The 25841-nt window shown below is 37.2% G+C and overlaps 1 protein-coding gene and 1 pseudogene across 2 annotated transcripts in view; one reads left to right on the top strand and one right to left on the bottom strand.

Moving 5' to 3' along the window:
* The window catches only part of DTNA (dystrobrevin alpha), a 394389-nt gene that overhangs the window by 314065 nt on the left and 54483 nt on the right, over positions 1-25841 (bottom strand). The window lies entirely within an intron of this gene.
* On the top strand, positions 2345-2948 carry LOC101134810 (large ribosomal subunit protein uL1-like; annotated as a pseudogene).

The raw sequence follows: 25841 nt of genomic DNA, 5'->3' as shown, positions 1-25841 counted from the left end.
AAATGTGGGAGACTCAGAGCACAAGTTTGCTGACTGTCAGCAAAGTTAGAATGTTCACATGTATGACAAGACATGGGTTGTTTGTCCCTTGCAGCCTCTAGGTGGAGTGAGTCATAAACAACCTCATTCATTTTCCCTGACTGTCATACAAATATCACCAATTTACGGCTGGGCATGGTTGCTCATGCCTGCAATTCCAGCACTTCGGGAGGCTGAGGCAGGCAGATCACCTGAGGTTGGGAATTTGAGACCAGCCTGGGCAACATAGTGAAACCCCATCTCTACTAAAAATATAAAAATTAGCCGGGCATGGCGGCATGTGCCTGTAGTCTCAGCTAATTGGAAGGCTAAGCCAGGAGAATCACTTGAACCAGGGAGGAGGAGGTTGGAGTCATCACACCACTGCACTCCAGCCTGGGTGACAGAGTGAGACTCCATCTCAAAATAAATAAATAAATAAACAAATAAAACAAAGCAAAAACAAAAATATATCACAAACCAATTTATTTGTGTTCCATGATGAAACAAAGATGAGGAAAAATGTGTTTATGCCCTTGATTCCCTCCCTGCAAGTTTGTCTTGATTGTCAATTGCTGACTTGGGATCTGAGTGGGATATTCTGGGTTCCTGGAAGACTACAGTGACCAATAGGACATTCTCAATCAGAGGCAGTTCTGTGGCAGTCACTTGTGTGACACAGGCCATGCAATAGTCACACAGCTTTACCACTGGCTTATCCTAAAGGCTCCATGCAGCTCTGTGAGCATTATGCTTGCAGGTTTAAGCCCAGGATCAGGACTCTAGGATTTTCCCCAGAAGATGGTTCTATGGGCAGCTCTCATTGGGTTTCACAGAACTAAAGCTTGCTTTATAAATGTAGGGAGAAAGAACATCATGGAATGTTTTCTGCTCCAGATGAAGAAAAACTTAAAATTTCTGACAGGCTCTGGCATTTTAAGAGAGGTCATTAAGCACTGGAAATGTCTTGGTTGAAGGCCAGACTTGAAATAAAGTTGTTTGAAATGCCGTCTGGAGACAGATATTTAAAAACTGATTAGTCCTACTCTTTATTGTGGTTAAAATAGACTTTCTAGGTGAAAATGGGGAAGAAAAATCTAACTATCCAGAAGAAGATGGCGTGATGGTTGATGTTACACAAAGGCTATAATACAGTCATTTGAAGGATAAATCAGAATCCATCCAATCCCAAGTAGCTAAACCAGAATAATCTTGAAATTTATGTCAGAAAAGTAAAACACAGCTATAGATAGTATTAAAGAAAAGTTTCGATGAAAAATCCAATCTTTAGGGAAATGGAAAATTACTTTCATACAAAGGTAAAGGAAGACTGAGTGGTCTTAATTCACACAGAAAAAAGGAGGTTGAAATTTCAAGACCATGTTTGGAAAAAATTCTATGTGAGAAGGAACATCAGATCTAGCATCTGACTGAATGTTTGTTGAAGATGACAGATTTGTTTGCTGTCCTTAGAGATGAAATGGACAGTGGTCATTAGGTGTTGGATATAGTAAGAGAGTCAGAAATAAGAGACAACTTAGATGAGGAGTTTTGAAGAATCACATATAACATCAAGTAAAATCTTCCTTACAAACTCTTGAAAAAATAATCAAATATACAGTAAATTCACTAAAAGAAGCTTATGCATTATATTAAAACATTCCAAAGCAAGAGTGTATCAGAAAATGCAAAGATAGAAGATGAAGTTCAAAAGCTTGACAAGAAACGAGTGATGGAATTTTATCAAAATGAAACTTCACAAGAAGTTCACCTTACAGGAAAGAGACTCTAGAAAGAGAGAAGAAATGTTTCACAGCAGATACAATATCAGCTATGCCTCTGAGGAGCTGGACACCTATAGAAAAGAATTATTTCTACGTTGTTGTACTATTTTAGTAAAAGCATTATATTATGACTTGTTCAACCAGACTACCATAACATTAAGAAAAACAGGCATTTCTCATGAACAATAAAGTAACTAGAGATAATTGAAACTTTAAGAGGTATTTCTAGGCTTAGGCAGGAGGATCAATTGAGGCCAGGAAATAGAAAGATCTGGGCAAAACAGCAAGAACCCATGTCTACAAAAATAGTAATAAAAATAAAAATCAGCTGAGCATAGTGGCTTGTGCCTGTAGTCCCAGCTACTTGGGAGGCAGAGGTGGGAGGATCACTTGAGCCCAAGAGTTAGAAGATGCCTTGAGCTATGATCACATCATTACTGCATTCCAGCCTGGACGACAGAGACTGTTAAAATAATAATAACAATAAAAACAGGTATTTCTGTTGGCTTCAAGCTGTTCTGCAGCTCTACCTTTCCAAAAACATGTGGGTGTGTGAAGTTCCTGGACGGCCCCAGCGATGCCTCCTGCAGGGTGTGGCCCAGACCATTGCTCACTGTGACTCTAGGAAGGACAAACACTTCTGGGGCATCATTGGGCTGAAGTCCACAACCCACTTACACTCCTCTGTGTGTATCCTGGGGGCCAGCAGCACTGTGACAAGGCCAAGGTTGTGGAATCCCCCGCATGGACCTGGAGGCGCTGGAGAAACTCGACAAGAACAAGAGGCTGGCCAAGAGGTATGGTACCATTTGGCCTTGGAGTCTCAGATCAAGCAGATCCCACGGATCCTTGGCCCAGGCCTAAATAAGGCTGGCAAGTTCCCTTCCCTGCTGACACACAACGGGAATATGTTGGCCAAAGTTGATGAGATGGGAGCCCACAATCAAGCTCCAGATGAAAACGGGGCTATGTCTGGCCATGGCCATTGGCCCCCTAAAGATGGCAGATGATGAGCTTGTATGTAACATCCACTTCACTGTCAGCTTCCTGGTGTCGCTGCTCTAGAAGAACTGGCAGAATGTCCATACTTTAAACATGAAGAGCACCATGGGCAAGCCCCAGTGCTTGTGTGAAAGCACATTCTAATACATTTCAGTGCCACACACACACAAATGAGCGAAGAACCTTCCCTTATATGTAGAATCTAAAAGAGTGGAACTCGAGAGTACAGACTGGAATGGTGGTTAGTTATTAGGGGCTGGATGGGTAGGGTTTGGGGAGATGTTGGTCAAAGGATATGCAATTTTAGCTAGGCAGGAGGAATAAGTTCAAAAGATCCAGTGTACAACATCGTGGCTGTAGTTAGTAACAATGTATGATATTTTGAAAATCACAAAAATAGATTTTAAGTGTTCTCACCACAAAAAATGATACCTACATGAGGTAATGCATAGGTTAATTACCTCGATTGAGCCATTCCACAATATATACATACTGCAACGCATCATGTTGTACATGATAAATGTATACAATTTTAATTTTTCAATTAGAAGAATAAAAAAGAGCCTACCCTTTATCCAGTCCTTTACCCAGTCTCATGTCAATTAACGGTTATAGCATATAGAGTATGACAACATGTAGCCATGTGTAAACAAAATGAGGTAACAGGTACCTATTGAGACTAATGCATGTTCTTCATAAGTTCCTTAGGAGAGATCTTAAAATGGGATTTTAGGCATTTGGATATATTGGTGGTAGCAGTGGCAGGAGAGGAGGGAAGCAGGAGAGGCTGTAAAGTTTTGAGAAGCATTTTTGTTCCTAATATTTATTTAGGGCCCTAAAGTTGTGTTATGTGTGTAGCTCTCTGCTTTGCCCAGCAGACCTTTCTCATACAAAACTTTGGCTGCTTCGCACAGACTTTTAAACACAGAGGAATAAAGGAATAAAGGAAAGCAGAAATATAGAAGCTAAACAGGAGTTGCCAGGTGCAAAGTTAATTGTATATGTGACATGGGAGCAGACCAAAAGGGAAGGAACCCATGTTTATTGAGCACCTACTGTGTGCAAAGGAACCTTCTATATGTTATTCTACTTCATCCTTTTAAATCATGTGATTTAGAAATCATTATTTCTATTTTATGGATTAAGAAATGGGATGTCAGAGAGATTAAGTGATTTGCCCTGGGCTCAGGATTAATAAGTGAAAGTACATAAATTTGATCTTATATCTGTGTGATTCTTAAGCCTTACATTCTTTCTACTGTTTTCAGGAATAAAGAGGCCACTTTCCCAAAGCAGATGAACCACTTAGCTGTATTTCCTTGAATCTCAAAGACTTGGTTCTGTTCCACCGCAAGGTAAATACAGCAGGTGTGGGAGTTAGATGGAAGTGGGGGAGAACCTCCTAGGCACCTAATAGTAGAACTGGTAAGCCTATACCTAGATTAGACTCTGCAAAAGTCAAGAGGAAAGGGGAACCTGATGGGAAGGCTGGGGAGACATAATATGGTTTATTTCATAAACTCACTTAAGTCTCTAAGAGTACGGGGTGCTAGAAGCCCTGAACTCACATTCCGCCTCTGCTGTGCCTTACAGTGAGTTACTTAATCTCTATAAATGTATTTTTTTAATTTGCAAAAAGATGATAATAATATTGGCCTCACCCAGTAGCTGTGGTGAATACTAAATGAGCTGCTATATGTAAAACACTTAGGAAAATTGGTTAGCACATAGCAAGCTCAATTAGAGTAACTATCATCATTATCATGGTTGACAGAAAATATATGAATCAGAGTATTCTCATTTAATACACATTTTCTACAATAGTGGAAAGCCTGAGAAAGGTAAGAAAAACAGCAGATTTGAATCACTTAGGGATAACAACGATTGGCCCAGTCAGACTGGGCCTGAATCAGAATCTCTAGGGCTGGGTTCTGAGCATCTGTTTATCTAAATCTGTTTATCCCAGATTCTAATGTGCAGCCAGGGTAGAGAACTTTTACCATTCTACTCACATTTTTGTGTTTTTCTTCCCCAGTCTCTCTTAATTTTTTACATATATATTATGCATTAAGATGCCTGACTGAATTTTGATATGATGTCAGGGCCTTGCACAAATGCATTTTATTTCACATGAGGTTGGTGACCCTGCACATTAGCAACAAGTTTTTATAATACAAAGAAAAATGAACGCTGTGTTGCCAAAATTAATGGAAGAAAATCTGATATGAAACTTAATTGTTTCTTGATACCTATTCAATTTAATTTGTATGGTGAATGTGTGTGTGGCCCAGGTAGTACCTACTTTTTGGAATGGGGTATGTTGAAAAAGCATCAGCTGTGCTAGAAAGCTTACAATGGCAGAACGGCACTGAGCAGGACCCTTTGCAGAGAGTTAGAGACTAGGCATGATGTAATCCATTTCATTAATTTAAATTAAACAGGATAAAACTCTTGCTAACATCAAAGCAGCCACCAATTAAGAGCACCTCAAATCACAGGGCCAGTGCATGACTATTCAAGATTTTCTTTTTTTTGTTGTTTGTCAAGATGGAGTCTCTCTATGTTGCTCGGGCTGGTCTCAAACTCCTGGACTCTCAAGCCATCCTCCTGCTTCAGCCTCCCAAAGTGCTGGGATTACAGGGGTGAGCCACCACACTCAGTCTGTTCAGGATATTTCATCTGAGTTTAGGGTGCGCCATTCACAAACTAAGTCAAGTCTCTTTTCCTGGGTGAGAACACCTGTAAGCACACAGTATGAGAGTTGGCAAAATGGAAGAGTATCTACGGTGTTTCTGATAGTGGTTTTCAGCCCTGGAAACATTTTAGAAATACTGATGAGACTTAAAGTTAAATATGGAGGACTGTGCCTCTTACTCAGAACTTTTCATATAACTGATCATAAGTGGGGTACAGACTTGGGTGCTTTTGCTCTGTAGTTAGAGTTGAGAACTGCTGATGTATCAGAAAGAACATAAACTTTGTAGCCAGTCAATATAGGCTTGAATTTTTTGCTGTTCTGTTGGCTTGATGTGAGGAACTTAACCGAACCTCAGTGTCCTTATCTGTGAAAAGAATGTAACACTATATACCTTACAAAGGCTATTATGGAGACAAGTGGCAATGAATGCAAAGCACTTAGTACTGTGCCTGATACATGGTAAATACTCAGAGGTGCTTACAAAGTACCTCATAGCTTTCTTTTCAGTACTTCTTTCTCCTCTTTAGGTATCCTTCACTCCTCCCCTGGAGCCCACTCAAAGCTTCCAACCTGGTATCCCCATGTAGCTCTGCCTTACATAGAGGTACCCAAAATTTTTAAACTTCCTCAACAACTTCCCCACTTTAACTGCATCTAGTGCAAGGATTTGTGACCTCTGGAATCACCCGCAGGTCTTTAAAAACTGCTGATGTCTGATCCTACCACCAGTATTTTGTGATTTATAACCCTTGTTGCTAGTATAATTTCTCCAGATACAGCAATGCAAATCTGTGCAAATTCTTCAGAATGTGGTTTTTAAAAAATCTTTGGAATAAAAGTGAAGTATTCAGGGACAAGGAAAATTATACAGTAAACATTTGGTAAGTCACACTTCCATTATTTCTGTAGTAAGCATTTACTGAGCTCTTAATTTGTGCTAGATGTTAGGTATAAAAAAGTAATTAAGACACTGTCCCTGCTTTCAAAGAGTTCACAATGTAGTAAAACTGATAGAAAATAAATGCAACTTATTACCTCATAGGTATAAAAAAGTAATTAAGACTCTGTCGCTGCTTTCAGAGAGTAGTAAAACTGATAGAAAATAAATGCAACTTATTACCTCATTTATCCATCACTTTTATTGAGTGCCTACAATGCACCTGGGGACATTTTAGGTGTTGGAGATACAGGTGTGAACGAAAAAACTCCCCAAATGACTATACTCAGTGGCTTAGATTTTGGTGGGGGGAATTAAAGAAAGATGTTTTTATGACAGAAGTAAACACAGGGTAGTTTGGCAATTTAGTTCAAAAAGGCAAACTCCCACCTAGGGAAAGGTTTACAGGAAGGTCTCCTTGAGAGAAGACAGGACAACTGATTTTTGAAGAACAAGGAGTTAGCCTGGCAGCTAATGGAACGTATGTGTCATATGGTTAATTTTATGTATCAACTTGGCTGGGCCATGGGTCAAACATTAGTCTGAATGTTTCTGTGATATTATTATTATTATTATTATTTTGTGTGTGTGTGTGTGTGTGTATGTGTATGAAATTAACATTTAAATCAGTAGCCTTTGTGTAAAGCAGACTGGCCTCCATAATGTGAGTGGGCCTCATCCCATCAGCTAAAGGCCTTAATAGAACAAAGATTGACTTCCCCCAACCAAGAAAGAATTCAGCAGGAGACAGCCTTCAGATGTGCACTGCAATATCAACTTTTCCTGAGTCTCCAGACTGCTGTCCACTCTGTAGATTTTTGACTTGTCAACCTCCATAGTCACATGAGCCAATTCCCTAAAATAAATAGTTCTGTATATGCACATCCTATTGGCTCTGTTTCTCTGTAGAATCCTGACTAATGCAGTATGCATTTGAATTAGATGAATCCTTTCTGGTTCTTCTCAAGACTCAGTCCCACCCCTTGCTTTTTTTTTCTCACTATCACCAAGAAATAGATGTCATCCAACATGATCACTTTCAACTCTGTTTCCATTTACCTCAAAGGTTCCCCTTATCTTTATTGGTTCACTCCTCCTTTTCTGTTTAAGAGGAAAAGTACTCCCTTTCCTTCCTAAGGCTAATCTTCCACCTGTGCTTCAGGTCCTTCTCAGACATTCTGTTGCGAGTTTGGTCTAATAATGATCTCCTCTCTCACATCTGCAACCTCTCCTCCTCTCCTTTCCCTTACGATTCACTCAAGCCTTCTCCTGTACACACATTTCTACACACAAAAATGTCTGGGTGTGTACATTCATGAACATGACTCAGTCTCTAGATGGGCTGAATCCAATGAGCTCAGATCCAGCCAGGCCATTTCACAAGAGGTAGGGGCACAATTTACTTGACTTTGCATTTCTGGCCTCCTGTTAAGGGTCAAAGTTTTGTGCTGGAAATATCATGGATTCAGCATAGTAACATGGGTTTCCTCAGATGTTCAAGAGTCTTGATTGACAGTCATGAATATATTTGATTAGTTAATTATCACTTAATAAATGAGAAATGGGCCAGGTGTGGTGGCTCATGTCTGTAATCCCAGCACTTTGGGAGACCAAGGCAGGCGGATCACCTGAGGTTGAGACCAGCCTGGCCAACATAGTGAAACCCCATCTCTACTATAAATACAAAAATTAGCCAGGCATGGTGGTACATGCCTGTACTCCCAGCTACTCAGGAGGCTGAGTCAGGAGAATCACTTGAACCTGGGAGGCAGAGGTTGCAATGAGCCAAGATCGTGCCACTGCACTCCGGCCTGGGTGACAGAGAGAAACTCTGCCTCAAAAAAATTAAATAAATGAAAATAAAAAAATTATAAATGCTTTAGGGATAAACTTTCAAAAGGAGTAATAATAAATTGAGACTTTTATGATTATGCATGGGGAAACTGCAGGAAAGTAAAAGGACAAAAGAGAAGGAGGATAGAGGATAGGAAATCTGGAGATAAAATGAAGATGAGTGGCAGATGGGAAATTGTAGGGAATGAGATAAACCCTGAACAGAAGTGCCAGGAACTCATGTTACCTAAGATCTTATCTTTTTCTTTATGAAATAACATGATTTACAACCAAAAGCCAGTAAAAATCTCTCTCAAATTTTTAACGCCAGAATGCCTTGACAAATCATATCACTGCACAAACACACACATATACACAGTGGTGTAGAGTGGTTTGAGGCTACATTGTGCTGAGTTATTGGCAGAATAAAATGGCTTGACTTATCATAGATAAACTATGAAATCCCATATTTCATTTTTTTCTTGGCATTATTTTTATAAAATTACCCTTCATCTAGTGTGAACAACAAAGACTCAGATTCATATTGAATATGTCTCATTTCCCAATCTATTGTTCAGAGTATTCCTATTTCTATAGAAACAATATTCATTTTTTTTCTAAAATTTCAAAGAGCATTCTCTCCATAAAGCAATATTCATGTAAGAAAACTGCATAATTGCAACATGCAGGAAAATAACATATAATTGTATTTTTAAAAACCCTGCAGAATAACATACTTGATAGTGACATTAAAAGTAGGGCAAGGATAAAAGCTTTACAGAGACCAAAATTTTCTCTCGGGTGAAAGGCTTATTAAATTCTAATTAGTTACATATATGTGTTTCGTGAATATAAAAGAGTAGAAAATATACACTATTGAATTTTTCTAAGATGTGCTGAAGTCTTGGAGTTATTTCTTAATTGAATTTGATGTCAAAATAGCAGTTAGGTAACAATTTTTTTTAAGATCTATAACATTGCATGGTTTAACCCTAAGACAAAAGCTGTTGACCTGTTGATTGATGTTAGTTCCAAGTTTATAGGTTATCAGTTATTATAAGTGACATAAAATTATATAATCAGATTTTGTATATGCTTCAACTTAAAAATTTCTTATCAATCTGTACACTTTTAAATTCTGATTTATTAAGTCTAACACAAAGTATTTATAAAACAAAATTTTAAATGACTTCCTTCATAATCTCATTTAAATTCTTAAATTCCCAATCTAAAAATATCATAACAGCCAAAAAGTTGATTTTTAAATAACATCATTTATTTCACCTAATTTTAAAGCTCAACTTTTTAAGGTAACGAATAGTAAATCCACTTTAAGTTTTTAAAATAAACATAGTTACCATAATCTCAGTTCATAAAGATAAGAAAAGGATTAAAAACTTATTAATGATTGTTAACAGTTAAAATAAAGACATCTAAAATGCCCAAATTTACCATCCTTAAATTAAAAAAATGTTAGTTGACGCAAGCACGCTTGAACATAGTTACCATTGTGACTAATTCAAAAATTTTGTGGGGGAATATCAAGTGGTCAAAAGAAACCTCAGGGTTCAACCACTCCTTAACATAGAATTGAAAAGGCAAAATTGATGGTATATTGACGACATACCATGGAATGATTTATTCAGTATCTTTCCAACAGTTGAGATTACAGCGATCCGGGTATTTCAGTTATTAACCTTAAAAAACCTAAATGCACTTAACAACAGATGTCATTGCAGAGAAAAAAGGTGATGATGGCTTCAAAGTATAATGCAGTTTTAAATCTCTATGGTGTATAAACATTAAGGTTCCTTTTATTCTCAAGATCTTTCACACTACTGATCAGGAAGGTCTCTGATCTACTTTATATAGGCCTGACTGATGTTTCATAGTGGATTCAGTAGGATCCCTGGAGAACATGCTTTCACATGGAAGATCAGAGTTAGAATTACAGTTTGGAAACTGGATTCTTCCACTGTGAATATAATAAGATGTCCTGCAACGAGAAGAGAGGTTACAAGTAGACGACTCCAGCACAGCGGCTCTAACAATCTGTGGCAACTTGCACAGTCTGTCTCATATTTCAAAGAAGACAGGTCACAGACATGTGTCCTCACATAGAATTTTTAAAGAACTTTCTCTGAAACATGTGCATTGGGTGTTATGAAGGGAAGGCCATGTATTGGTTTAATTTCTTTGTCCATTAGGTAAAAAAATTCTAGATGTTTGTCAAATTTTCTACCATTTTTAATCCATGAAAAATTGGACTTTTAACTTCTGAAACTGTGTATATCAAAGTTCCCAAATGCAGGCTTTATACTACTTAATCAGCTTAACCTAATCTGACACCTTCCTTTTTTTTTTTAAGATTAATTTCTCTCTTCTCTCCTATGCCACCCTTCTCTGCTGGTTTCCCTATTGTTTTTCCACAAACTCCTTCTCAGCCTCATCTTCAGAATTTCTCAAGTATGGACATTACTTTACTTGGTCATTGCTTTACTCTTTTCGCTTCTCACACAGCTTGCATTGGTAATCTTGTCCATTCTTCTGTCCAACCCAGGACTTTCTCCTGATTACTAGACTTACGTCCACCTGCTAGTGGCCATTTTCATTGAGTGTATTTCATTAATATTCCCACAGTCACTGAGTGCTTGCTATTTGCCAGGCATTTTGGTGTCAATGGGAAAGCCCTGCACATCTCACATTGTCTATGCCTAAGATACCTCACTATGTGTTTTCCCTCTCTCCTCAAACCCGATCTGCAATGGAGGTGTCACCTACTCTAGGTAGCTGTAGCAGGTTGAATGCTGGTCTCCAAAAGATAAGTCCATCCAATACCTGTGGATATTACAGTATTTGGGAAAAGAGTCTTTATAGACATAATTAAGTTAGATCTTGGGATGAAATCATCCTGCATTAAGGTGGGCTCTAAATCCAAGGATACAGGTTCTTAATAAGAGAGACAGAAGAGAAGACAGAGAGACACAAAGAAAGTCATGTAGAGGAAGGCAGAGATTGGAATTATTTTGCCACAAGCCAAGGAATGCTCTGGGCCATCAGAAGCTAGAAGAGGCAAGGGAGGAACCACCCACTTAGCCTGCAGAGGAAGGTGTGGCCTTGCTGGGGCTTTGATTTTGGACTTCTAGCCTCCTGACCGTGGCAAAATAAATGTCTGTTTTTTCAAGTCATCAAGTTTCTGTTAATTTGTTACAGCAGCCCTAGGAAGCCAATACAGTACCCTTTCTAAATTTCCCCCAGCCCAAGGGCCCAGTTTTCTCCTTAAGCAGATTCTTAACTGTCTGTTTATTATTCCTCTTCCCTGTTAAAACTATCACTCTTTGAAAGCAAGATTCTGAATTTCTTCTCTATTTTTAATAACTGATACTTGGCACATAGTAGAAGTGCTGAAAGAATGAAATAGGGATTTGTTTGTATGTTTGTTTTACTGGCTAGAGAAATAGCATAAATCTACATATAATAAAGGCAGATCTCTCAAGTCATTTAAATTATTTTAGCACAGTTGTCTTCTTATTAAATGTTTCTTTTCATTTGTATGACTTTTAAAAATGCCTACTTACATATTACAATATAGATGCTTTGCTAAGCTGTTTGGGAAAAATTAGCAAAGTCACTCAGAACTATTACTATAAGGTAGAGTGCATGCAAATTAATTTTATTAAGGCAGGATTCCTAAATATATCACTCATAATTACATATGTTTTATTTTTAAGACATAAAAGCTTTGCTTGGTAAATCTCCATTCTTTATCTTAAGTCTACAGCAGGCAGCCACACACATGCATACACTCACGCCCACACTCCAATTAACCCTGTCTATGGAGGGTCAGTGCATTCATGACACAACTGAAACAGCAACAGAAGGAGGCACAGATACACTTAATAGTATTACTTATTTGCATATAAAATAGCCAAATGGTCTAATTAAAAGGCTTGGTATGTATTTGAACAAATGAGTATAAAGCAGCTTAAGAAACATAATACACCTCAACTTAAAATTTTATTGAAAGACAGATGAATGGGAGATAATATGCATAATTTCTAACTAAAAATACACAAATGCTTTATTTCTCCACAATGAAAAGGGCTTTGTATTTAATATGCTCCCAGTAGAGTTTCCTTTTCCCCAACAATAAATAAGACTATGACTTTCCCAGTTGAACTTAGACTCTTCAAAGATCCTTCAAAAGTGTGGGGGCCAGGTGCTGTGGCTCACGCCTGTAATCCCAGCACTTTGGGAGGCAGAGGCGGGCAGATCACTTGAGGCCAGGAATTTGAGACCAGCCTGGCCAAGATGGTGAAACCCTGTCTCTACTAAAAATACAAAAAGTAGCTGGACGTAGTGGCACGTGCCTGTAATCCCAGCTACTGGGGAGGCTGAGGCAGAAGAATCACTTTAACCCAGAAGCCGAAAGTTTCAGTGAGTCAAGACTGCACCACTGCACTCCAGCCTAGGTGATAGAGTGAGACTCCATCTCAAAAAAAAAACAGGAAGTATGGACATGTTGGTCGAAGGGCACAAACTTGCAATTATACGATAAAAGCCTTCCACCTTCTGCCTTCTGGAGACCTAATGTACAGCATAGTGACTGTAGTTAATAATAATGTAGTGTATACTTGAAACTTGCTAAGAGAGTAGATCTCAACCATCCTCACTACACACATACACACACAAAAGCAACTGTGTGAGGTGATGGATACGAATATCCTTAAACTGATGAGGAAGTGTAAGGATAGAATGAACTGGAATTATTACAAAAACCTTTTCTTAGTTGGGGGTTCTTGCAGAAACATAACCATAATTTATATTTGAAAAACAGGGGAATTTCTCCCCCGTCCCACATTTTCTGAATGTAGTTTAGTGTCTCTAAATTTTGGTGGATTTAAGGCAACTTCAGTGGAGAGTAATATCACTTTGTACACCTTGAATAATACAATTTTAATTTGTCAGTTATAACTCAATGAAACTTAAAACCAACAAACAAATGTGTGGGGTGGATATAGCAGAAGAGGAAGGAGGAACTGATGAGGTGGGAAGGATGAGAGCATATTTCTTTACAAAGCACATTTTAATGAGAAGGTCTTTATAGACTAAGAGCAAGGCAAAGAATACTCTTAAAACATAAACCCTACAAAGACCTCTGTTAGTTTCCCCAGGCTTCCATAACAATTAAGCAAAAACTGGTTGGCTTTAAACAACAGAAATTTATTCCATAATAGTTTAGGAGGTCAGAAATCCAAAATCAAGATGTCAGCAGGGTTGGTTCCTTCTGAAAGCCCTGGAAGAGAAACTGTTCATGTCTCTCTCCTAGCCAAGGTGGATGGCAGCAATCCTTGACATTCCTTGGCTTGTGGCAGCCTAACTCCAATGTCTGCCTTCATCTTCACACAACCTTCTTCCATGTATGCCTCTCTAAATGACCTTCCCAGTAGGGAACCAGGGATTGAATTTAGGGCCCACTCTAATCCAGTATGAACTCATCCTAACTGTTATACCCGCAAAAACCCTCTTTCTAGATAAGGTCACATTGGGTAGTTCCACGTGAAACTGCCACTGGGAACATTTTGGAGGAAGCTAGTCAATCCAGTACAAGCTCTCAGTCTTTGAAGTCCTCAAATTCACGCCGTAACTCATTAGGTAAATTCTCCACAGTCAAAAGTTTTCAGGGACAACTTTTCCTAATTTGCAATTTGTCCAAAGGTACAGTACCTCATTACATCGTTTTTCCCCGCATTTAAACAATAAATTTGGAGAAGATCTTTAAGGATAGCATAGAATTATCTGTGCACTCTCTAACGGGTGATTAACGTGATTGTCATGATAACTATTCCCTAAATCAGTAGTCCTCTAACTTTAGTGTTCTTCACAATCACCAGGAGGCTTGTTAAAATACAGATTTGCTGGGCCTCACCCTCAGAGTTAGACATTTGTGTATCTAACAAGCCCCTGGTGATGTTGATGTGGATGCCCAGGGGATCACACTTTGAGTACTGCCCTAAGTGATCATCAGGTAAGAGTCCCTATTACTTGCAGGGAGAAAAATCTTTTCTCTCATTATCAAGTTCCCTTCTGCCAATGTTATGAATGGCAGAGAAAAGTAGAATGCTGCATGGTAAAGAAAGAAAAGGAAGGAGATGCCACTTCCGGTGGCATCATATCTCTATTATTAACTTCTGACTGATGACGAAGTCTAAGAATAGAACAAAGTGGAATGAGCACACCAACCTTTTCTTAGTTTAAGGTTCTGCAGAACTATAGTTCATACTCAAATAACGGGAAGTTCTTTATCCTCCATATTTTGTGTGTCTCTAAATTTTGGTGGATTTAAAGCAACTTTAATGGAGAGTAATAAATGTGAAACTAGGGGCAGGGTTCGTTTTTTTAAATTTATTTTAAAATTTTAAAATTTATTTAAAGATGTATGTGTGTGTATTTATGTGTATGTATTCTTTTAAAGAAGATTTTTAGTTAACTTGATTGTTGTACGGTTTTATTATAAGAAACAGTTTTGAATACATAAATGTCCTTTGACAGTAAAGCAACAGTTAATGGCTCCAAACTTATTTTACAGAAAACACCACATAACTTTACCACAGTCTCTAGTATGTGGAAAAAAAGGAAATGAGTTTAATACTCTTAAATACAAATAAAGATAACTTGGAGAGTGGAAAGAAAAAAATGCAATCATTTAACTGGATTAAAATGTATTCTCTAATAATTGCCATGGTACAACATTCTCACTTTCCGTCGGCACAAGTATAAGTAGATAAAAGTAGTTTCAAAAATGAAATTTATTACTAAATCAATAAAAATCACAATATTCAATAAAATTGTCAATAAATGAAGGATTATGCCAGGATGTTGCTATAGCATCCATTTATAACCTTTTTCTCTAATGTAGTAAGCACATGCAGCAAAATGTTAATACTTTTTCTATAAATTATGAGGTACGATAAAAATTGATTATTTCCTATACTGTTCAATCACTGATTTGTAAAGAAGACAAGCAAATAAGGCCATTAAATAGCATTATTTCACTATTATTGAAATAATAATGAGCCACCATGCCCAACCTGTTATTCATTATTATTGAAATAATGCTATTTCAATAGCATTGTAAGAAAGCCACTACTTTTTTTCAACTCAACTATGATGTTGAGAAGGCAGCAAATATCAAATATATAACTTAGAAGAGTTAAACAAGTTATTTTACCAGTACTTCAAAAGTCTAACAGTATAATCTTTCACTACAGCACGTGTTTTAAAACACATGCAAAAACATCCTGAGAGAGTAGTGATTTCAGTACTGAGAAGTTCTGTAAAATTCTTAAGGCTCCCAATGATAGTATTATAAATTTCATCTCGATCCTTCTTTAAAATGTTAGGAAGATGGAGTATTTTTAGGGGAACCTATTTTATCTTTGAAAGAAAGTGACGCTAAAATCCGTTGTCACAGTCATGTTTGTTGTAGTATATATTTGTAAAGTTGTTGCCACATCTTGAAAAAAATAGGACTTTTTTCTTTTCTGGTAAAGCTATCCTCTTCACTATCAAATGACATCTCATAATGACACATTTATTGTGCAGATTACAATTAACATTCAATTTAAATAGATCAAAAATGAAAATATAGAACTTAATATGTTAAACCAAATAATTTCAGATTCTTTTGATTCAATGTCAACGTTTAATGGAAAGAAATCAAGAAACATTATTCAAATTTTATTTTTTGAGACAGGGTCTCCCTCTGTCACCCAGGCTGGAGTGCAGTGGCATGATCTCGGCTCACTGCAACCTCCATATCTTGGGCTGAAGCGATTTTCATGCCTCAGCCTCTCAAGTAGCTGGGACTAATAGGCACACACCACTATGCCTGGCTAATTGCGTGCGTGTGCGTGTGTGTATTTTTTGTAGAGATGGGGTTTCACTATGTTGCCCAGGCTGGTCTCCAATTCCTGAGCTCAAGCTATCCATCCTCCTCAGCCTCCCAAAGTGCTGGGATTACAGGAGTGAGCCATAGCGCCCAGCCTCTTATTCAAATTTTAAATTGCTATAGATTCTCTATAACTAGCATGAAAAACTAAGATGCATCATATATTCAGAATATTTAGTGGAAACAAAACTCATCTCAATGAACATCAAAATAATTGAGTAAACTATGTGTAGGCTTATTTCAATTACTTATGATAACACTGGAGTACATTACTTTAAAAGGCATTCTAAGTTACAAGTATCTTTATGACCTTAGAATTTGTAACTTTCTCATTACTTACTTATTTGGTTAAATAATATATTTGTTTTGAAATTGTGTCATTCAATTATTCAACAAATATTTGTAGCACCCAGCTATGTTCCTGGCATTATGGTACATATTGTGAATATAAGGAAAATGAAAATACAGTTCCTGCTCTCAAGGAGTTTGTGGTCTGCTACAGAAGACATATCTAAAATGAAAATCAACACAGCTGAGGTGCAAAAAGGTATCTAACCCGGAGAGGATGATTAGGGAAAGTTTACAGGGTGAGATCACTTAAAACCTCAGCCCAGAAAGATAAATAGGAGTTTGTCAGGCCAAGCATGGTAGTATGGGAAAAGAAGGCATTTCAAATAAAGGGAAAAGTCTATATGGGAAAGGGTATGTATGAAAAAGAACAAGGTGAAATTACAGAATCTCTAGTGGTTTATTAAGGTCAGCACAACCTAGTTTACAATCATAATAATTCTAAAACAGGAAGTAATATATTTCAAGCACTTCATAATTTGTGTTTTCCTATACATATTTTGTGGTACAATGTATAGGATGACAGAGGAGATGCAACATTAATTCCAGCTTACTAGTAAAGAAATGGATGGCATAAGAGTAAAAGGAAGTCTAGTTCTGAGACTGTTTACTAAAGACCTCTGGAAACTGGCTCTCCTTAGTTCCGATTTCAGGAGGAACTACAGTAAGGGAAAGAGAGGATGCAACCTTTACTTCTGTTTCAGTTGAACATGGCCAACAGTAGATTAAAACTCTTCATTATATGAGCCTTGGTGAATGAAGGAAATTGATAATTATGCCAAAGAGTGAAACCAGGCACTTATTTCCTTTTGAATTTCCTGTCCAGAACAGCAGCGTGTTCTCTTCGTAGTATTAGACATAACATTTAATCCTTATCCCACATCTACAAAATGAGGATATAACACTCATTTGTGCACTAAGCACAGCTTTCATATTTCAATTAAGAAATAAAAAAGGTTGCACACATTTAAATGCCCATTCAGTATTTTTGGAATACTTTAATTCTCTATTCATTTTTCCCCCCACTTATCCACAGAACTTGATTCAGTTGCTCACCCTGGTGAAACTGCAATGTAAGAAAGCAATTAAACAACTGTGAGTTTTGAATTTTAAATAACTTTGAAACAATTAGTTCATTTCCTTTTAGAACTATTTCTAATTACTTTTTTATAATATGCCCTAATTATCTTTACTTTCTCTTCATCCTATCTACCTTCCTAGAGTCAAGTAGGGAAATCAGGCATTATGGGTATCATGTATGTATTATTGTTACTAGAACTTAGTTATCAAATAATGTTTTGAGTTAAATCTCACCACACAGCTTGCTTCTGCTGGTGAAACTGTTGCCATGTTCCAATGGACAGTACTCTTAATCAACAACTTTAAGAGTGACCATGTGTAACAAGCATATGCAGTTTGTCACAGGCAAAGTCTGTCAACCGTCTCCATCAATGGTCCCATTCTGGCTATCTTAGTACTGGCCTCATCTCTTAGCATTGCTTCCTCCTTCCCTAAGCTCCAGCCACATCAGTCTCCTGTTGTTCCTCAATAACAGCACATACATTTCAGTCTCAGAATATTTGTCCTTAGTCTTCCCTTTGCTTCCCCTAGATATCTGCTTGGGCTGGCTCTCAATTTCATTAAGATCCCTGCTCAAATACCACTATATGACAAAGAGACCTTTCTGGACCATTGAATGTAAAAAATCCTTCACTTTCCTATTCCCAGCCTACTCCAATCACTTTCTCTTCTCTTAAATGGCTTTATTTTTTATTCACATCACATAATATATTATGCATTCATTTCATATTTGTGTATTATTTTCCCTCCAGTAGAATGTACACTCCATAAGGACAGTAACATATTTTTGTTTGTGGCTGTATTACTGACAACTAGAATAGTGTCTGACACACAACAGGCACTTGGTAAATAATAGTTGAATTAATCAATGAATTAAAAATAAGCAAACTAAAACTAGCAACTGGGCCCGTGATGACATAGTGATCTATAACTCAGGGGCTTTTTTCATATTTCTTTATGAAATGGTTGATTACAACATACTACCATCTTCCATCGAGGTGTTCATTAAATGCACCTTTCAAAAGATTAAAAGGCGAAGTTGGGAACCTGTTCATATAGACTATGAAAAGTAATGATGGAAAAATATGAGTTATATTAATTTCTGAAGAAAATTTAAACATAGGAAAGTAAGAGAAGAATATGAGATAAGGTGGCTTGGGAAGGACATTATAAAGGAGGGAGCATTTAAAACAGAGGCTGAAATGGAGCCAAGCAGTGACAGCATTGATGACAAATGGCTGAGACAAAGGGAACAACATGGGGAAAGATTCTGAGTGGGAAAAGAGTCTCAGTTTATTCAAGGAAATATAAGGCCCGTTGAATAGAATGAGAGCCACTGCCACATAAATATTGCAGAGACAGGCCAAGATCACATTATTTGGGTCTTATGCATCACAGAGGTAAATTTTCATTGGATATTAAGAGCAAGAGAAAGTCACTGAAAGGTTTTAAGCTTGGTACAGGGATGTAATGTGATATATATTTTTAAATGGCATTCAGGACTTTCAGATCTAGACCAAAAGATATACTTTTTCCTAGCCCTCCTGCTATGTTCAGCTTAAAACTCTAGATATTATACATAAAGCAAACACAAGTATCCTCTGAAAGCTGGAGAGATGAAGACAGGCTGCTAGGGACCTCAGCCTCTGAGGAACAATGCAGCAATGAGTTCCCTGGGTTTTCTTTTCACCTTATACATCCCAGATTGGGCACTGGAGAAGCAACTACTTTGGAAATGCCAACAAGCATTGACAAAAAAAAATATCCAATAAAAAGTAAAACAAAAAGCCTTTCTGGCTGCTGAATGGAGAGTGCATTAGCTGAGTGGTAGAACCCATGGAGAAGATGCTGCAATAGCCTAGGTAAGCGATTTTGGGAACTTGGTTTGAGTGATGGCTGTGGTGAGGCGAACACCTGTGGGATATAGTTTGGAGGCAGAACCACTTGACTTGATTTTTGCCTACACATGGGTAGGGTGAAGAGAAAGGCCTTCATATGAATGAGACACAAACTGTAAGAGTTTGAGTGGGAAATTATCAATCTCTGTGGAATAAGATAGGCGAGCTAAAACAAAACTCTTTTCTCTTTATGGTTGACAAGACAGATCCATCAGGAGAGCATGAATGGAGGCCAGTCTATTCATAGTGATGATAAAAATAGTAAAAGCTCAGGCTCAACAGATGGCCTTATGTTTCATATCAAAGTAAATAAGGGCAATCTGGATTAAAGAAATTGGAGTTAATATGAGACTAAAAGCAGTGCCTAAGAAGGGGCTCTACTGAAAAATGCAGAATGCAATGTCATCAATGAAAGCTGTACAATTAACTGAATAGTTATAGGAATAAATATAGTGATCAGAAAAAGTGAGGACAAAGCAAAATATAATAGGAAAATGAAATTTTTTTCCTTTAAAGAGATAATCTTTTAAAGATATGTTTGATTAGAAATATAACATCCAGACTATTTGGAGTTCTACTGTCTCTTAGAAGTAACAGAAAAAAGTTGAAGATCCCTGAATAACAATGCAATATACATGAAGAGTTGAAATCACTTGATGTTTTAATTCATTTTAGGTAAGAACACTAGAACAAAACTAGATTAATTTTATTGTTCTTTTGACAATGCATTTAATTTGGTTTATTTATTAAAATGTAGACAGGACCAAAATGACAATTCTCAGACTCAAAAGGCATCTAAGAATTTAACTAGGCAATTTTGGAAAATGTATTTAAAAATGTGTCCATTCACCTGCTCACCACCCTGATGTGGCATAGCTGTTAAGTTAAAATCTGGATATTTTTCTGATAATCCAGTAACTGTTCTTACCTGCTTTGGGTGAGCAAGAAGGTCCAGTTTAGCACTGCATATAGATCCCCTAGCCAAAAATCAATAAATCAATCAACCAACTCCATGCACCTTCTAGTGGACTCAGGAGTACTCTTTGCTCACTAGTCCCTTAGAAAATAGTGTATGAAAAATGCTGACAGAAGGATCGCGGAGAAAATCCCACTCTCGTCCTGCCAATTCCTAAAACCCTCTAGTTTATAACAATGAAAACAAGTTCCTTTCTATGAAATTTTAGGGAATTGGCCTAATCCAACTGAGGTTGTACACTAGGATGAAAGAAAAAGGATAAAATATCACTGTTAGAAGCTTTCTAGAGTTGTTTACCTATGTTCCCAGAGAACACTTTGGGATTTTTAAGGCAGAGAGTATGATTTCAAACATTTCTTTAATAAGGTACTTAAGGAACAAAAACTGATATCTAAACTCAGATAATAGTTACTCTAAATCTTTTTTTAATGGCCAGAATTCATCAAGACAAATTCATTCATTTAATTTCAAATTTTGATTCATTTGCCAAATGTACAAATCACCAGATCAGTTTCAAAGTTACCCTTTATGAGGCCCATTTAAAGACTAACTTTTAAAGTACTACAGTCATTATCATTAGTAATAAAAGGCAATAGTTGTTACAAATAATAAAAAATCTCATCTAATATGGCTCTAAAATAATGCTCAGAGAAACAAAGTAGAAAAAATCAGCAAAAGGAAAGGAAATAAATTACAATTAAAGCTTGCAATTGTGAAATAAGATAGGAAAGCTAAAACAGAAGTCTTTTGTCAGGACTGAGTTGAGTCTGAATTACAAGTAGGATGTAACTATGGAACAAAGCAACATAAACAGCAATGGTAATCCGGGCACTCCTGTAAACTAGATTAAAAGGAGAGTCAGAAAAGTGAGAGAGTTAGGATGCAGTCCAGGGACTTTGTGAATGAGAGGGAAGCTTTTTAATTAACATTAAAAAGGATGGATATTTCTTTCAATGCCTTTAAATCAAAGCACAGGCTTTGATTTTCTTTTTAATCACTTGATATTTTCCTTTCAATACTCTAAACGCTGAAAGAAATGCTTCGATTATAAAATGCTTTATATAATGTAAATTCCCTGTAACCTACAGGGAATCCTTGTATGATGGGATTTAAAGAAGATGCCGATTTATGTTCTCGAGAGATTCTGATAGCTCTAGTGTGGACAGATCGTAGAGGGGTCAGAAACCAGTTAGATATTAGCACTTCTTAGAGAGAAATGACAATGCTCTGCTGACCATGTTAGTGGGAGCAGAGAGAGAGAAAGGGAAGGAGGGTGAAGAAAACACCAGGAGGCAGGAGCTCTAGATGACATTTCTTTGGGGATTGAGAGGGACTTGTTAAAAGGTGGTACCACTTATTAAGGTGGGAATAAGAGAAAGAAATTCCATTGTGTGAAGATTGCTAAAGAATCAGTATTAGCCACAATCATTCTAGAGACTTGATTTGAATTTAAGTGGGCTAGAACACTTTCACAGACTTGCTTCCTGTTTCCTGGCCAGTGGCATTATCTCCTCCAAGGGTAAAGTACTGAATTGGTCAAGCATTAAAAAGACAAAAGGTTTGATTATAATGCCATTATGCAGTTACCCGATATTAACATACTTCTGTTAAGGTCTTAAGGTATTTTTGTTCAGGGGTCAGTGAAAGTCCTTAAAGAACCAAGAGGTAGAGGCAGATACTTAGGAATTTTGACTCCTGGCTTGGGATGGTTAGGAGGCTAATCAAAGTCTACTAGGAATCTTAGTGTCAGGGAGAGAGGGTGTGCACAGATATGACCAAATGATAGATATTTCTTTCAATGCCCTTAAATCAAAGCACATGCCTTTTTAATCACTTAATATTTTCCTTTCAATACTCTAAATGCTGAAAGAAATGCTTCGATTGTAAAATGCTTTATAAAATGTTAATTATCATCAAGTTTTCCTCAAATGAGATTGTTTCTACTGAGAAAGAAAAATATTGAAAAGAATTCAGCCTAAAAGAGATAGAGCTGTCAATCTTTAGGCTTTCTATTGACCTTTACCCTTACAGCTTTGCTTTCTGGTCTGGGACACACCTCTAACCTGTGTGAATTACCAGAGTATAGGGACACCTTCAGGCAAGACTACAGTCCTGTCTTTTGAGACAGGGTAGGCCTAAAATTTTTCAATTAAATGTGCTATTACAAAATTTATAGCACAAAAATACATATAAGGCAGCATGGAAGAGGAGGAAGTCATTCATTAAAAGAGGAAAATCAAAGTCTCTAACTACCCAAGAATAAATCTCCTAAGCCTCAAGAAACAGAAGGTAAAAGGTTTCCCCAGCTTCCAAAAATATTGTCTTCAATCGTTAACATTTAGCTATGTTTATGTGAATCTTTTAATCTTCCATTAATCCTTGTTTTATCTCATTTATTTTAGATTTATCTCAAAAGCATCCAAGAAAGATTCTGGCTGGGTTAACACTTAGTTTGGTTGCTGTGATTACAATTTAGCTGAAATATGCAGAGACAGATTGCACCCGGGATATATTGAAATTCAAATTCATAAAGCAAAGGCTTAATACCCAGTAGTCTTCTCCTAAACAATCTATTCCAACTTTTGTCATTTAAGCTCAGTCCTATGTCTTTTTAGAAGTGATTTTCAAATGTTGAATTTGTCCTTGTATATCTATACATGAAGATGCAGTTTATGTAAACAGGTTTGTTCTGTGAGAAAGAAAAAGTGAAGCCAATTCACTCAAGGATAACAGTAAGGTGTATTTCCAGGAACCCAATATAGTTTAAAAAATAATAATGGATGTCTTTCATAAACTTGTCCAGTATAAGGGCAATGTGTAATTTTCATTGAGTTAGGCCTTACGCACACAGGTCAGAGCACAGAGTAATTCCCACCCTGTAAGACTTCTCCCAAGACGTCTCACAGTGACACATACAATAGAGTAATTCCTTGGCTGGTTGCAGCTCAGAGCAAATCCGTAGAAAGATCAATTCTTGCTACTTATAGCTTTCTTTGTGATGAACGTTGGGGGAAATGAAGGCACGAAGCTGACAGGTTGACTGAGGCTCCCTGGCATAAAGAGTTAGAAATTTAATAATTTTAAAAAGTATCATTATAATATAACAATAGCTCTCTATGCTGTTGAAATATGTATATATTTTGCTTTTGTTGGTGAGCAAGAGGGCCTGATCAAACTTATAAAAAGCAGAAAATAATTTCTTTCAAAAAATTATTATACAAATTTCCAATCTTTCAAAAATTATTTATATTTGCAGTAAATCACCAGTATATGGTAACTTATATTACACTTATTCTTTCTATATCATTTTAGATAATATCATAACAGCAGGTTTATAATCATGAAAATTACAACAGGGTGGGGTGTAGTGGCTCACATCTGTAATGCCAGCATTTTGGGAGGCCGAGGTGGGTGGATCATTTGAGGTTGGGAGTTCCAGACCAGTCTGGCCAACATAGCAAAACCCCGTCTCTAATAAAAAGTACAAAAATTAGCCAGGCGTGGTGGCACACACACGTAATCCCAGCTACTTGGGAGGCTGAGGCACGAGAATCGCTTGAACCTGGGAAGCAGAAGTTGCAGTGAGCTGAGATTAAAAAAAAAAAAAAAAAGAAAAGAAAATTACAAAAAAATAAGGGCAGGTAATTACTGGGTGGCTTCCCCTCCCCCATGGCCCTTACTCAAATTACTCACATTTTAGCCACAAAATGTCACTTCAACTTTGTTTAAAGGTTTGGTTGATGACTTGGTGTTTGTGAGATAATGTTGGATGCATTGATTATGCCTTCATTTTTTAGTTTCCTTGGGATATTGAACCTATGTGACTAACTTGTCAGAGGCATATTTACTAGCATAGAGTCAGTCAAGCAGGAAATCATGCATGATTCTAGATCCTTCCGTTGATCTAAATTAATCTTTGAGACTCTTCCTTCTCATTGATTAAAGAGGCATGATTAATTCAGAGTTTCAGTACTATACTGATTGGGCTCACTTGATAGGGCAGATCTCCATGTAAATTACCCAGCTTTACTGACCCAGAGTTGCAGAATGAACATAAGGTGTTCAGTTAGGATGAGCTGACATGTATCCCTTTGGTTAGACAGAGGCCAGAAGGAGGGAGTATGACAACATGAGAAGAAATATATTCTCATTGCTGGGGGAAGGGGAGACCCATTTTTTTTATCGTGTGTCAGTGAGTTCATTTTTCAAAGCACTTGGCTATTTCCTATGCTCTTGTACCAATTAGTTCATTTTTCAAAGCACTTGGCCATTTCTTATGCTCTTGTACCAATTTACAGGAAATTGTATTTTAAACATTCTTCCCACAGTATGATTATATGAGTACTACAGAGCCGAGCCTCCCATAGATCCTTAATGAATGATCTCTGAACAAATGTGCTGCACACTGTGCTTTGAGAAAGCCAGGTAAGCTTGGGACCTGGTGGTGTGCTCAGAAAGTGTTGACACAGAAGAAACTGACCCCATGAATTATTAATGTTTCCTACAGCCTGCGGAGAAACCAATAAAATAATTTTCTCTTACCTGAAAAAGAAAAAGAAATGGACACAACTGAACAAACTGCATTAAACTCTACCTATTGCCATTTATAATAAAAATATTTAAGAAATTAAATATAATTTATAAAATCTTAGAGTTGGGCAGAAGATTGAATTGAAGGTAGTGGAAAGCTCTGAAATCCAAACTTGCATATCTGACATTTTGTTACTCATATTCCTTAAACAAGGAGGGTGAAATAAAGATACACTACTAACCATTTCAATGTTTTACATGCTACCATGAAAATAAATTGCTAGATCTATTTTTTAAGTTATGCATTCTATAATTAAAAATCAACTTATACTTCTTTATTGTTGCTAACTACTATGGTGCCTGGTTAAGTTAATCACACATTAGAAAATATATAACAAAAACATAACTGAGAAATTTTAAAACTGTAATAATTTTCCATGGAGTACATATCCTAGTAGGAATATAAACTTGGATTTACATCATATCCTTGTCCCCCACTGACTGCAACAGCCAGCAGAGGTTCTTCCCTTTTACTCCAAAGGGACTCAGGATTAATTGGGACTTCCAGATCCAGTGCCCATTGGCTAGCCAGACTGCAGGGCATCTCATGTCACTACCATCACCTCTGCTGCTTATCAGATCCCTTGTTCCAAGCGCTGCCTGGACTCATATTTCCCTATGTCCCCTTCCCATTAGCCCCCACAAGCTGTAAATTGAAATTTGGTATCTTGCCAAGGACTTACATCAGTCTGTCTCCGGTGATAGGATTCTGCACTTGTGCTTTCC

Source organism: Gorilla gorilla, chromosome 17 (genome assembly GCF_029281585.2).
Source record: "Gorilla gorilla gorilla isolate KB3781 chromosome 17, NHGRI_mGorGor1-v2.1_pri, whole genome shotgun sequence".
NCBI classification, from domain to species: domain Eukaryota; kingdom Metazoa; phylum Chordata; class Mammalia; order Primates; family Hominidae; genus Gorilla; species Gorilla gorilla.
Note: the sequence above shows the minus strand (reverse complement) of the source record. Positions and strands in the feature narration are given on the sequence as shown.